The 13,161-nt window shown below is 41.6% G+C and overlaps 1 protein-coding gene across 1 annotated transcript in view; it reads left to right on the top strand.

The window, feature by feature from the left end:
* Nucleotides 1-13,161, top strand: part of MCUB (mitochondrial calcium uniporter dominant negative subunit beta) — a 78,108-nt gene that overhangs the window by 8,917 nt on the left and 56,030 nt on the right. The gene's annotated exons all lie outside the window — the stretch shown is intronic.

Below are 13,161 nucleotides of genomic sequence, written 5' to 3'. Positions count from 1 at the left end.
CCCTATGATTTTTCCCCCCTGGATTCTCCCAGCACTCTGGTCAGAACTGTTTCTCCCCCTCTCTCAGGGCCTGCCCTGCCGCAGTAGGTGCATAATAAAGGCTTGTTGGGCAGAGGAATGAATGAATGAGTGATGAAGAACCAAATATTATACAGGCTTCCTTAACGGTGTGTTCTCTTCGGGTCTTACCTTCTCAAGTTCCTCTTCACTTAAACTAGCCAGGGGATCACCTGAAGCATTTTTACCGACTTTTTATGAGATGAGCCTTGAATAACTGGAGATGTTTAAAAGCTAACCAAAATAATCATCGTATGTATTGTATTTTCTATTGAAAGAAAGCAGTAGTCTTAAATGATATTTTGGTTAATTGCTTTATTTCCACATCAGGATTTTTGAAAGACATGATTAACATAATTTAATGAAACAAGTTCTGTAAGGACAGCCTGTTGGATAAGTCTTTTCTTGCCTGTTTTAAAGTGTGGTGTTGATTTCGGATGATTACATGGACAGGCAGCACTTGTCTCCACAGACACGGGCTTCTCTAAATGTGTTTCTCAGAGTATTAGATCATATTGCTTTTAGATTTATGAAGTGCTGTAACTGCAAACAATTATCTGTGTTAGTACTCAAAGCTTAATCATTAAAACTTGAATAATTTAGAACATTAATTTAGAAATCAATTATAAAAATGCCTATTTGAAAGATACAGTTTCTGGGCAAAATACAGAATTTTTTGGAAAATAAACCCCTGAAAAGGAAAATAAACTTTGATTAGGAAACAAAAAGACCTTGAGTGGGTCTTTTCCTGTAATAATGCCTTTGTTCCCATCTAGAAGTGGAGCGGGGCGTGCTGTGCTTTGGAGCATGGAGTGGCCATTGGTGACATGGTCACCCATTGATCCTCCAGCACTTGGGATGGGTTAAGGGAGGCCCTTAAGGAGGCTGTACAGCAAAACTTGTCGAATACGGTTGAATGTTCAAATACTGGATAAGTAACCCTGCACAGAGGTTGTCATTCATTTGTTCTACTTATACAGCGTAAAATCTGAGGCCTTTGAGTGTGAATACGGACTTCTTATAAAACTAGAAGGTTTATGCAGGGACCATGGCCATTGTGCCAATATTTCAGGACTTTTGGGACAGAATGGATAAGCAGGATGCTAATGGAGGTTCCAGCTGCTTTCTGAGCCTTTGCTACTTACTACTTGAGGTTGAAGAAGTCAACCGTAGAAGAAATGGGCTTAGGAAACAGGTTGCAGAGGCAAAAGAAGGGCCCTTGGAGCTTAGGAAAAAGAAAGGCAAGGAAAATGCACCTGGGGAGGGAGTGGGAAAAGGGTGGGCATGTTCCATAGAGCTGAGCTGGGTCCTTACCTTTTTTTTTAATTTTGAGAATACATTTATTAAAAGTAGGGACAGTGAAACAAGGGAGAGCCTAGGACAGAAGAAGCAACAGAAGAGAGACTAGGCAGGGCTGCTCTGTCTCTTTAGAAACGTTGTGGGAAAGAAGTGAGCCAAGGCGGGGCTGCTGTCAGAGAAAAGGGGGTCTTGGGGACAGGTTCAGGGGGTTAGCCCTGGACGATCTACCACTGCCCATTACTCCCCTGGTTGTCTTCTTACTTTCCCTCAACTTCCTACCTATTAGAAAAGGAAACCATCTCTTCCAGCAGCTTAGCTTGTGCCTTATTTTGTCAAGTGGAGTTCCAGCCCAAATAGAAGTCTCTAATGGAGAAATTAAAGCAGAAGAGCAGAGACATTATGAAATTGATGCTATTGGAGGTTCTCAGAAAGCAATAGTACAGAAACCACATGCCTGAAATAGAACAACAACTAATACATAGGTGTAATAATGTGCTTTATAGAGCATAACAGTTTACCTCATGCTATCTCCACCTGTCACCTACCAGTTCTATTCCCAGTTAAAGTCTAGCTTTGAATTTATTGCTTCCATAAATAAACTCTTTCTGATTACTAGGTAGAAACTAAATTTACTTCCTTTGTCTGTCTGTAGTTCACTCATTTTACTCCTCATTTGATGCTTGTACACTCGCCTGTTTCATGGCTTTTTGTGTTTCTATCTTACCAGCAAGCCTGCCTCCCACATGAATATTCTCTTTCTTTGTACATTGTAACTCCTGAAGAACTTTTATATCTTTTATATTTGGAGGCATATTATCTCTTTGTGTTTCTTATTCTGCCAGTACAGCTGCTTATAGCGGCGATAAATGAACAAGGTATAAGAAGTTAGCTGCCATTGTCTTTATGAGAGATGATGTTGGTCTAGACTAGGTGCAGGTAAATGTTTCCCGTAAAGGTCCAGGTAGTAGACATGTTAGGCTTTGCAAAGTATGGTCTTGATCACAACTACTAAGGTCCAGATAGTAAACGTGTTAGGCTTTGCGGGCTATCGTCTATATCACAGCTACTCACCTCTGCCATTGTAGTGCTAAAGCAGTTGTAGACAATACAGAAATGAATGGATGTGTCTGTGTTCCAAGAGACTTGATTAACAAAAATGTCAGTAGGCCAGACTTGGCTCAAGGGCCGTAGTTTGCCAACCCCTAGTCTGTAGGCTCTGTACCGAGATTTTGGCAGTAGTAATAGATTCTGTCCTAGAAGATGCATCCGGATCTGGCGATCCAGTGTATGTAGAGTGGGATGAGAAGTGAGTACATTCAGTAAGGACCAGTCACGAAGTCATGGTTACTGTACATGCATCTGGAATAACAAGAACCGGTACAACGGAAACACAGGAGGAAGACTGTGAAGGTGTATCAGGATTTCAGCAGACTAGGGTTACACCTAACCATGGGGCCACAGTGCCTAGCAGGTATGGAGGAAGGAAGAGGCTGGGGGAGCTGGCACCAACATAATGAGTTGCTGCCCAAAGTCAGAGGAGGAATCAGAATCCTGTGGTGAGTTCTTATTACTGTATGAGGAGTGACACGGCGGTGTGAAGGTGAAGACTCGGGTAAGGGATGTTCAAGAGCCAGTGCACTGGCACGAGTATTTATTCCAGTAGGGTTATTTCTCTTTGGAATTATCATTAAGCTGTGGTGCTGTTTGTCTTTCATCTGAACCCAGCATTAGAACTTAGTATATATATGTTTTTCTTCCCCTTTCCTTTCCCAAACCTTTTTTTTTTTTTTTTAATGGATTAATCATAGAACTTATATGTGTAAATGCATAACCCATGGACACAGACAATAGTGTGGGGAAGGCCGGGGGGTGAAGGAAATCAATGGGGAGAAAAAGTGGGGACATCAGTAATACTTTCAACAATAAAGATAAATTTTAAAAAATGAATTTTCTGTTATTTCTATTAGTTAGAGTAAACTATGTCTCTGAAATGAAAGACCCAACAATAATTAAACTTCCATATTCTTTGAAGTCAGTTTTTTTTCTCTTTCAGGAAGTGGTTCTGAAGTCAACTTACCAGGTCAGCACTAACTGCTCCACATAATCATTCAGGGACCTAAGCTGAGCAGTTCTCTGTCATCTACAACACAAGGCTTCCAAAGTCAAAAGAGCATAGAATATATTTTTTTAGGCTTGTAAGGTGTTATGGGCTAGGCCTGGAAGTATCACATAACACTTGTGCTCATGTCCTATTGAATATTTCATTGAATATGTCATTTAGCTACAAAGGGGCTGAGAGATGTAGTTCTGGCCAGGAGCCACATTCCAACTAAAACCCGATTACTGTAGAAGAGTTGAGAATGGATTTTACTGGAATTTAGCTGTTTTTGCCTCAGCCCCTTTGGCCAGAAACAAGACAGTTTTGCTTTTTGGTGGGCACTGAATTTCCAAGGCTCCATTGAGCTTCGTTTATGTGTTCCATAGCAGTAGATGCTGGGAAACAGTGAAACTTCATTCCTTTCTGGAAAACTTAAAAAGGAAATGGTGGAAATGCACCACTTTAAATTTGGGCTGGTATAGGAACATTTGACGTCTTGTTGGGTTCATTAGAAGCTGCCCTCCGGGCTGTAACTTAATAGGAAAGGGTGTAGTCTCACTTGTACACTTGAAGCTAAGGAAGAGAGAGAGAAATAAATTCTAAAGCTTCAATTAGAATTTGAAGCCAGAATTCAAGTTTATGCAGTGACACCTGATAAGGATGGAAAGAAGTGTAGCTGAGAGAAGATGCTGACGATATTGTTTTAGGAAAGGACTTTCTTTAGAGGAACTGTAGTGACTAATAGAGAAGGAAGCAAAGTAGAAGTTAGAAAAGTATGCATATCTAGTATTTAGTTGCATTTTGTAGCCTAGCCTGTTATAAATACGGTCTAAAAAAGGAAATCTTAAATTGATGCTTAGGGTGCTTGAAAGGTGCTGTGTCTTTGGAAAAAATGTGCTTTAGTATATAACATAATACTGAGTGAGACTAATCCATTGTAGTTCAGGACATACTCAGGAAGAGATTTATTAATATGACCTTGTTGTAATGTCTCCTTATCACATTATTTACTTAATCACATCCTTTTGGCTTGAGATACTAGAATTTCTTTCCTTTCAGTTGCTTTTCATGTACCTCAGTATAATTATTGTTTTACATAATGAAATGGCTAGATTGCTATCAGTATATTCCGTGAACTTGGACACTATATGTAATTGTCCATGAAACATAAATAAGACTTTAATTAAGAGTTGTCCAAAGGGCTGTTTTACATATATATAGTAATATATAAAGTATATACAATAGGAAATACATATAACTGGAAATATATAACATTATCACCGATATGAATGTATTATGATACTATGAACTGTGCCTGTGCCTGGCTTGGCAAGGTCAAAACATAAAAGATCACGCTAGGTCCTGTGGAACATCTTTTTCTGGAGGCTTGTTATGCTGCTTCCTTACTGCCTCAGATTAACCTCACCTTGATAACCATTGCTGAGAGTAGTAGAGGAAAACCAATTGAGCAATGCGAGAAGGAGGCACAGTTTCTCTTAATAAAGAAGAAATTAGGATGAGTAAATCCTAGCTTGGAAGTTAGTCATGTGCAAAGGATGTAGGAGTTTCAGTTGATCCACAAGCCACCTATGAATACTGGATTTCCAGAACACCAGGGTGGCTCCTGACAGACTGAAGGGAGGTGCAGCAACCTGATCACAGCAAGTGATAGTCCTTTATATTGCATCAGGCTTGGCACATGCATCAGGGCTGTTATATTTTGTTACTGGGACTCCGACAAGCTGGTCTGGAGGGAGGTGGCATCCAGAAGGCAATTAAGGTGTTGAGTATTTATATGGAAGATGATTAAAGTGGCAGGATATCTTTTAATCTGATGAAAAGAAGGCAATGAAGAAGCAAAATATTTCTTTTCGAATATCTGAGAAGGTATTATGGGAAAGAAAGTTGTCATTCTGTGTTGTTCAGAGCAAGGATGCCACTCCTAAGGGTGGGCAGAATTCCACTCTATTTAAGAAACTGTTTGTATACTGGCCATTCACCAACGGATGGACTACTTCTTATAGTACAGGACTCTTAAGATACTAGAAGAATCAGGCAGAAGCTAGAGAAGCATTGGGGAAGCCTCCTGTGCTGCAGGAGCTTGCTCGGTGAATGCACCAGAACCAGAAAGCCAAACTCTTTCCTCTTTCAGTGTCTTCCCAGTCCCCTACTAACAAAACTGTAGTGCCAACCAGAAAAGGAAAAATATTTATCTATATTGTTTTATCCTCACCTGAGAATATTTTTTCCATTGCTTTTTAGAGAGAGTGGAAGGGGGGGAGAGAGAGAAACATTGACGTGAGAGAGAGACTTCTATTGGTTGCCTCCTGCACGTGCCCCAGCCTGCAACCGAGGTATGTGCCCTTGGCCAGAATCGAACCCGGGACCCTTTAGTCCATGGACCGATGCTCTAACCACTGAGCCAAACCTGCTAGGGCAAAAAGGAAAAATATTTCAAGGGCCCAGATCCATTTTCCCAGAGAAGCCAGAGGGTGAATTTGGAGCTTACAGGCAGGCAGTAAATTGATCACCATCACAGGGGGGATGAGGCAGCACCTGTGCAATCCTTGGAAGTGGCAGCTATGCTCCTAAGCATGCCCAGCCTGGGCAGGTCACAGTGGGATGGGAGACAGAGGCCGGACCATGGCAGGGCACTGATGAGGGGGTGGTAGTTTCGATACAGTGCTGTTGTAGCCTAGACCAGAAATCGGGGAAACAGCGCTGGAATGTTCCAGGAACAGAGAATCCAACCCAAAGGGAAAGAGAGAAGTCAGAGAGATCTGAAGAAAAAGAAATGTATATATATAAAAGACAAGTGCATGAGGAAGTTAGTGAGTGAGGAAGATGAGGGGTGGGTTACTGAGAGGCTAAGAAATGGACTTAAGTAGGGGTGTAGGGACCTGCGTCAGGTCCAGATAAAAAATGGGAGGTTCCTTTCATCACTTAACCTCCCGTGAGGTGTCTTAGGTACACAGTCTTTGATCCATCGCAAACTCAGACACAGCCGAAGTCTGGAGATTGATAAACTCAGATCAGCTAGCTAAAAACTAGTCAGCTGCCGTCCATCCCTTCCTGCCCACCCCTTACTGTCTGCCTCCACCACCAAGAAAAAGCTTTGGCTTGTGCAGAGCGTAGTAACTATTTAAATGGGGTGCTTGTGTTGCAGTGTTTTATTCATGTGACATTATTCTTTCTGTTAAGGGTTGGGTTTGGAACGTTTGTGGTGAGGTTTCGCCTGGAAGTGACACAGGTTGCTACTCATAGCTGTTGTTCATTTGAGCTTCAGCACAGTCTTCGATCCATCACAAACTCAGACATGGCCGTTCCACATATGAAGGAGTTCCACATATGAAGTTCACTTTATAACGAAGCCAGGCAGTTTATTTGAAGTTTATTCTTGTGCCACCATTTAATTAGTGAAGTCTGAATTTGTGCCAGTGACTAAGCCTTGTAATCAACAGTTGTTGCTATGCTTGGCCTGGGGAGGGGGTGGAGCAGGGTGGGGACAGTCCATGGGGAGGGAGAAAAGGGTGACATCTGTAATACTTTCAACAATAAAGATAAACTAAAAACATGTAACCTGTCTTGGACAGAAATTATATTACTTTAATGGACCTTTGGAACTGCATTAGGATGAAATATCTTAATATTTATAATTATCCTGCTTATTTAAAGCTACTAGACTTTAGGAAAGGTCTTCCTTAGGCACAACAGTGACCATTACAACTGTTACTGTTATATTCTAGGATAGTAATGTTTTTGGTTTTGAAATTTCAGAAAGCATCTTTGTGGTCTCTGCTAGTCATCCCGCCTTTTTGGTAACTCATTCTTAAACACACGGTTACAGAAAAATTGGCCGTCTTATAGGACATGACTATTCATTCGGCTGGCCACCTGACCTGGGAACTTGGAATTGGGTCTGGGCTTGCCATCTCTCTTGGCTGCTCTTTTGAATAGTGGAGCTGTACACTTAGAGCTGTTTGGTAATTATCATTTTCTACCGTGTAGACCAGGAAGCAATGCAAATCATTTTGTAGTGATAAAGTAGAATGACACTAATATGCAGAGAAAGGGGAGATGAAATATGGATCCAGAGGACTGTCCAACCTCAACAAGATGCTCCATTCCCTAGTTCTAGCCCATTCCTGAGGCTTAGTTCACCCTTCCATTTAGGCTTCACGAGAGACACTCCTATGCCCTTTGAGTAAATGCTCACTCTTGCTTAGACTAAGTCAAATAGAAGTTTGTTCCTTTCATCGTATAATAAATATACACGAAGATCATTGCAACTTATAAGAAAAACACTAAGATCTTGGTAGAAAAATGAGCAAAGGACATAATTCTCAGAAAATAAATATGAAAAATAATATCACTGATAGTCAAAGAAATGCAAAAGTGACAGTGCAATAGATGTCGCTGACCTTTTTTTTAGCCTATCAAGTTTGCACAGAAAAACAAAGATAATACTCAAAACATAAAGCATGTCATGAGGTGGGAACTCTTCTGGACTGCTAGTGAGAGTATCAAGTGATTGTATAACTCAGCCCTAACAGGAAACAGATGGCTCAGTCAGTCAGTTAAGGATCATTAGAGGAGAACTTACATATAAAGGAGTATTCACAGAGGAGTGTGTGTGAGGAAGGGGGGACACAGGGATGATGCTGCGCTGAGTTGGGGATGGGGTGGGTGGGTGGTAATGGACCCAAGGCTACCTTGAGGGGAGTAGCCACCCTGAGTTGAAGGACTCAGCCAGATAGTCACTAAGAAATCATTTCCTATTGTTCCTTTAAACGTTAACATTTATTAAGATAAAATTGAAAAATTCTGTTTTACTGGTTCAGGTTAAGACTTCAGGTACTTTATTAAATCATTTTAATGAAAAGGCTATTTTTTTCAAAGTCAAACCTCTAAGTATTGTTTTCCTTTTCATACCAGCAGCTATTGAAGTCAGTGTTCCTTTTGTTAAATATACATAGTGATAGGTAATGCGTGTAGCACATGCCAGACATTGCCATCAGCCCTTTCTATGAGTGATCTCACTCAGTCTCTGTAATAAGGTAAAAACTCAGTTTTCTACCTTCTTATGCAGGGAAATACCCAGTTTTTCCCTACTGTGTGTTTTTTCTCCACTAGTCTCCTTTACTACTGCTCACACTTCTGACCCCTCTGGTCACCAAATGTGTGGGTTTCCCCCCCCACAACAGCACTTAAGTCTCCAACACCAGCTGGATGTCCAGTTCAACTCAATTCTGACACTCTCTACCTAGAGAGAGTGTTACATCTCACTGGTTAAGGGCTAAGTCCCACAAGACTGCCCGCCAACCCCTGCACATACACCAGATACCAGTTGCAAGCCCAGGTTATAACCTGTGCTTCTGACCAACCAGCTATAAATCAGAGGTTTCAAGGACACCCACCTCAAGTTTGATTAATTTGCTAGAGCAGCTCATAGAACTCAGGAAAACATCTACTTACATTTCCCAGTTTATTAAAGGGTATGATAAAGGATACAGATGAATAGCCAAATGGAGAGAGACACAGGGCAAGGTCTGGGAGGGTCCCAAGCACAGGAGTTTCTGTTCCCATGAAGTTGGGTGTGTCACTCTCCTGGTGTGGATGTTTTCACCAGCCTGGAAGCTCTTTGAACCCTATACTTTTGTAATTTTATAGAGGCTTCCTCACATAGGTATCATCAATTATTAACTCAATTTCTATCCCCTCTCCCCTTTCTAGAGGATGGGGTAGGTAGGACTGAAAATTCCAAGCTTCTAATTATGGCTTGGTCTTCCTGGTGACCAGCCCCATCCAGGAGCCCACCCAGTCACCTCATTAGAGCAAGAGATGTTCCTAGTGCTCTGATCACTTAGGAAATCACAAGGGTTTTAGGAGCTCTGTGTGGAAACCAGAGGCAGAGACATATATATGTATTTTTTCTATTATCTTAAAGCCCCCTCACTGAAATCCTGGGAGACAAGTGTCCACATTAGCTATTTACTGATCAACTGATAAAACAAAGGCCCAAACCAGGCCTGTCACCTCTAAGGCCAGTGCTCCCAACAGCTCAAATGCTTTATTGTTAATGTGTCTTTTCTCTTTGGGAAAAAAAAAAGATTATAAAAGAGTTCTCGGCTTTGATTATGCTGATTCAGTTGAAAAAGAGCTTTGACTACACTTGATTGTTTCATAGTCTGAAATGGATACTTGAATTCCGTAAGAGCTATGAGATTAAATTTTAAAGTGTACCACAAAGATGACCTAGCCATACTAGTTTCATGTGGAAACTTGTTTATGATGTTAAAACATAGTTTCCTAAAACCTTTTTTAAAAATTTCCAAGTAAATAAATGGCTGCATTAAGGTCCAAATAAACTGCCCTTTTTTTTCCCCCTTCAAAAGGTGCAGTGGGCTTTCAAAAGAAGAAATTAAGTTAATTAACATCAATTAAGTAAAGGAGACTTTAATTCTTTGCAAAGTCAGTCAGTGATTTCAGATAATCCAAAAATATTGGGCAAGAAACTTCAAAAGACAATTTGGGTCAGCATCAAGGTTATAGCAAAGTTATAGTTAAACTAGTACCTAGCTGTCTCCTGTAACTTAAAATCAGTCAGTCAATCAATTTTTCTCTCTTCCTCCCCCTAAAGAAAATAGTCCAGTGTCTTAAATTTTAAAGCTCTTCTCTTAAATACTCATAAAATAATACATAGTAATATAGTTCTTGAAATCTGATAACTCACTAAGAATAACTTATTACCTAAAAGTACTTTGTATACACTTGATCTCATGTAATTTCTGGACAGCCTTGTCATATGGGTATTAGTCTTATAAATGGGAACACTGAGGCCCAGGAAGGTTAAATAAATTACTCACACAGTTAGTGGTGGAGCCGGGACTTAAATCCAGGTCCTTTGCTGATGAAGTCCATACTTTCAGTACACCACACTGGCCCAGTTTTCTCCTGTCTCTTTGGAGCACAAAAATAATAAACTTGATTTGGGCAAACCCAGTGTTAGTCTATAAAGGAAATTCTCTTATTTCTGAGTGGCAAAAGTGGGCAAGACAAGTAGTAGCAAAGAGAAAGCAACTTGATGTTTGAACATACCCTGATTGTCATATCCCAGTTTTCCTCCACTTGCACATCTAACTCCTTTCCAATGGTGTCCTGCCTCCAACATTTCTTTAAAGCTCTGCTGCCTTGCACACATCTGGTAGAATGCCAGTTAACACTTGATTACACTGGTTTTATTGTTACTGATTATATCGTATAGAGCCTTGATTTTCCTCCTGATTTGTATGTATTAATTCTGTGGACCTGAGAAAAAAGACACCTACTAAGAAGGGCTCTGGGGGGCTAACCGGCCTCAAATTTAAAAAATAGAGCTCAGCAGCCATTTCCATATAGGCCTCTCACACAATCGCACTGCAAGGAGAAGCCTACACTGAGCTGCCGGCCTGCACTGTTTCTGCCGTCTGAGCCAGCCCTTCTAAAGGAGTTCCTGCAATCCTATTTCAACCAGTAGGTCTGAGACTTTCCCCGTCCGATTAGAGCTGCGCAGCAATGTTCCCCATCAGTTCTTCACTCAACTATCAAAGCTGCTCCATTCTGACCAGTCAGGAGGGTGCCCCTTTAGACCAATCAAACTGAGAGGATTTGAAGTCCTCATTCCCATGAGGATGAACCAGTCAGGGACCAGGGTGGGGGGACTTCTCTCCATAGAAGTCAGCTCCCCTGTGGCTCTGAGAGCACACTTTCTCTTTCCACTGAAGACTAAGTTTCTCTGGCTGGAGCTGAAGCACTGAAGATGTCTCATGGGAGCAAAGTGGAGCAGACCAGGGCAGAGCCGGCCAAACCACAGCGGAGCAGACAAATGAGGAGCAGAGCAGAGCTGTCTTGGCTTGAGGGGGGCCTCACCCTGGGGCCATCTCACCCCAGCCGCCTCAGCCATGCTGGCCCACAGCTATGCTGCTTCGTAATTGAGCTCTGACACTATTGAGCTGTTCCACAGCCGTGCTGATCTCACAGCCGAGCTTATATCACAGTTGAGCTGTTAGCACTGAATAAAGCTTCTTTCTTCACTGCACCCCAAATTGGGGATTCCTGTTGATGTTAACACCAACCACCGTCGGTTGACAGTTCAGTTAGACTAGACATTCTCTGAGGTCAGGGACCACGAGTGACGCTCTTGTTTTGTACTTGGAAATGCGCAGTGCTGGATTATAGACAAAGTAAGTAGTTGGTTTCTGTTTTTCCTCCGCAGCATATTTTAGTTGTTGGGACTCTGATGAAATCGTACATTTAAAGCAAGGCAGGATCACCGTATAGAGTTTTGTGAGCTTGTTACTTACTCAAGGGCGCTGCATCTACGAGGTGGCATTTACATCGTAGGTGTTGTGGATGGGTAAATTTAAGATGTGTGCGTCTAAGGAGGGGGGAGCTGACTTTTAAATTCACTCAAAGGCAACCACAGTCAGTGCAGAATTCCTGACCACAGCCACGTAGAAGAGATTTATGTATTAGATTCAACTTCAGATTTATTCAGAAACTAAGTCAAAATAAAAATATGTAAAGGCTGACTGAAAATGGCAGATCAGAGAAAAATTAATGAACCAAATCTCTGTAAAGACACAACTTTAAAAAAAATTATTTTACAACAGCTTGAAACAAAAGTTGATGGGAAAAGAGTGTATTCTTTAAGCCCCCTTGGGCAGCCCTCTTGCCTTTCAAGCACATTTAGGATCGAGAGGCTGAATGATTATTTGAGGTCAGTTCTGGGCGTTATGAGAAGTGTGCCCCATTCCTTCCCATGTCTGTGTATATAGTGATCAGCAGGGCAAGTGCCCAAAGTACAAAATGATTATTTTTAGTAGAACTTATTTAGAACAGCAAAGTGAAAGATGGAAAAGACATTTGAAAACTGGTTCTACTATTGAGAAAATTTGATTATCTTAAAATTGTAAATATACACAAGTGTATACAATGCAGTATACACTCATATCTCCTACTTTGGATCTGGCATAAAGTAAGCTGATTAGAAGTTTTAGCCATTTTGAATTTTTCTTTGTCATTTTCATTAATAAAATACAGTAAATATTTCTTTTCTCGATCATGTAGTTCAGTTGCTCCCTGGCACCATATCAGAGATGTCAAGTCAGGGAGGCAGGGTTGAGGTGGGTGTGGACTTCCCAGGTGTTGCCTCTCTGCCTTTTGAACAGGATAGTCGGCCCAAGGGTAATGCCAGCCCTCCAGCAGCACTTGTCAGTGTATTTTATTCCCAGACAAAATTATTGATCAGGTGTGGCTCAGTCTCACTGCATGAGAAAAGCCTGAGGGAAGAGGTGTAGCCTTACTTCCATTTATATTCGCTGGCACCTGCTGCTTAGTAGGCTGCCACCTCCAAATTCAGCAGATCCCTGAGAATTTCTAAAACGGAGCATTGACCATAGGATGCAACCTGTGTGGGCTTTGAGCACTCAGTAAATATCGGCCTAAAAGTTGCTTCGTAGGTTCTGTGCAGGTTGTTGAAAAATGTGGTTCTCTTGGGAGGGTTAGCGTGGGGTCTGTTCTCCAGGAATGTCCTAGCAGCCTACCTGGTGTCCTATTCGCATGAGCGTCTCAGCTTTCCAGGGGAACTGTGAGAGGCACTGCGGGCACGTTGTCAGGTTACTACTAGACGCTGGCATTAGAGAGAGGGGGGAAAGACAGCCTCCTAA

Source organism: Miniopterus natalensis, chromosome 1 (assembly GCF_054644295.1).
Source record: "Miniopterus natalensis isolate mMinNat1 chromosome 1, mMinNat1.hap1, whole genome shotgun sequence".
Taxonomy (NCBI): Eukaryota; Metazoa; Chordata; class Mammalia; order Chiroptera; family Miniopteridae; genus Miniopterus; species Miniopterus natalensis.
This window is presented reverse-complemented; position numbering and strand designations above follow the sequence as displayed.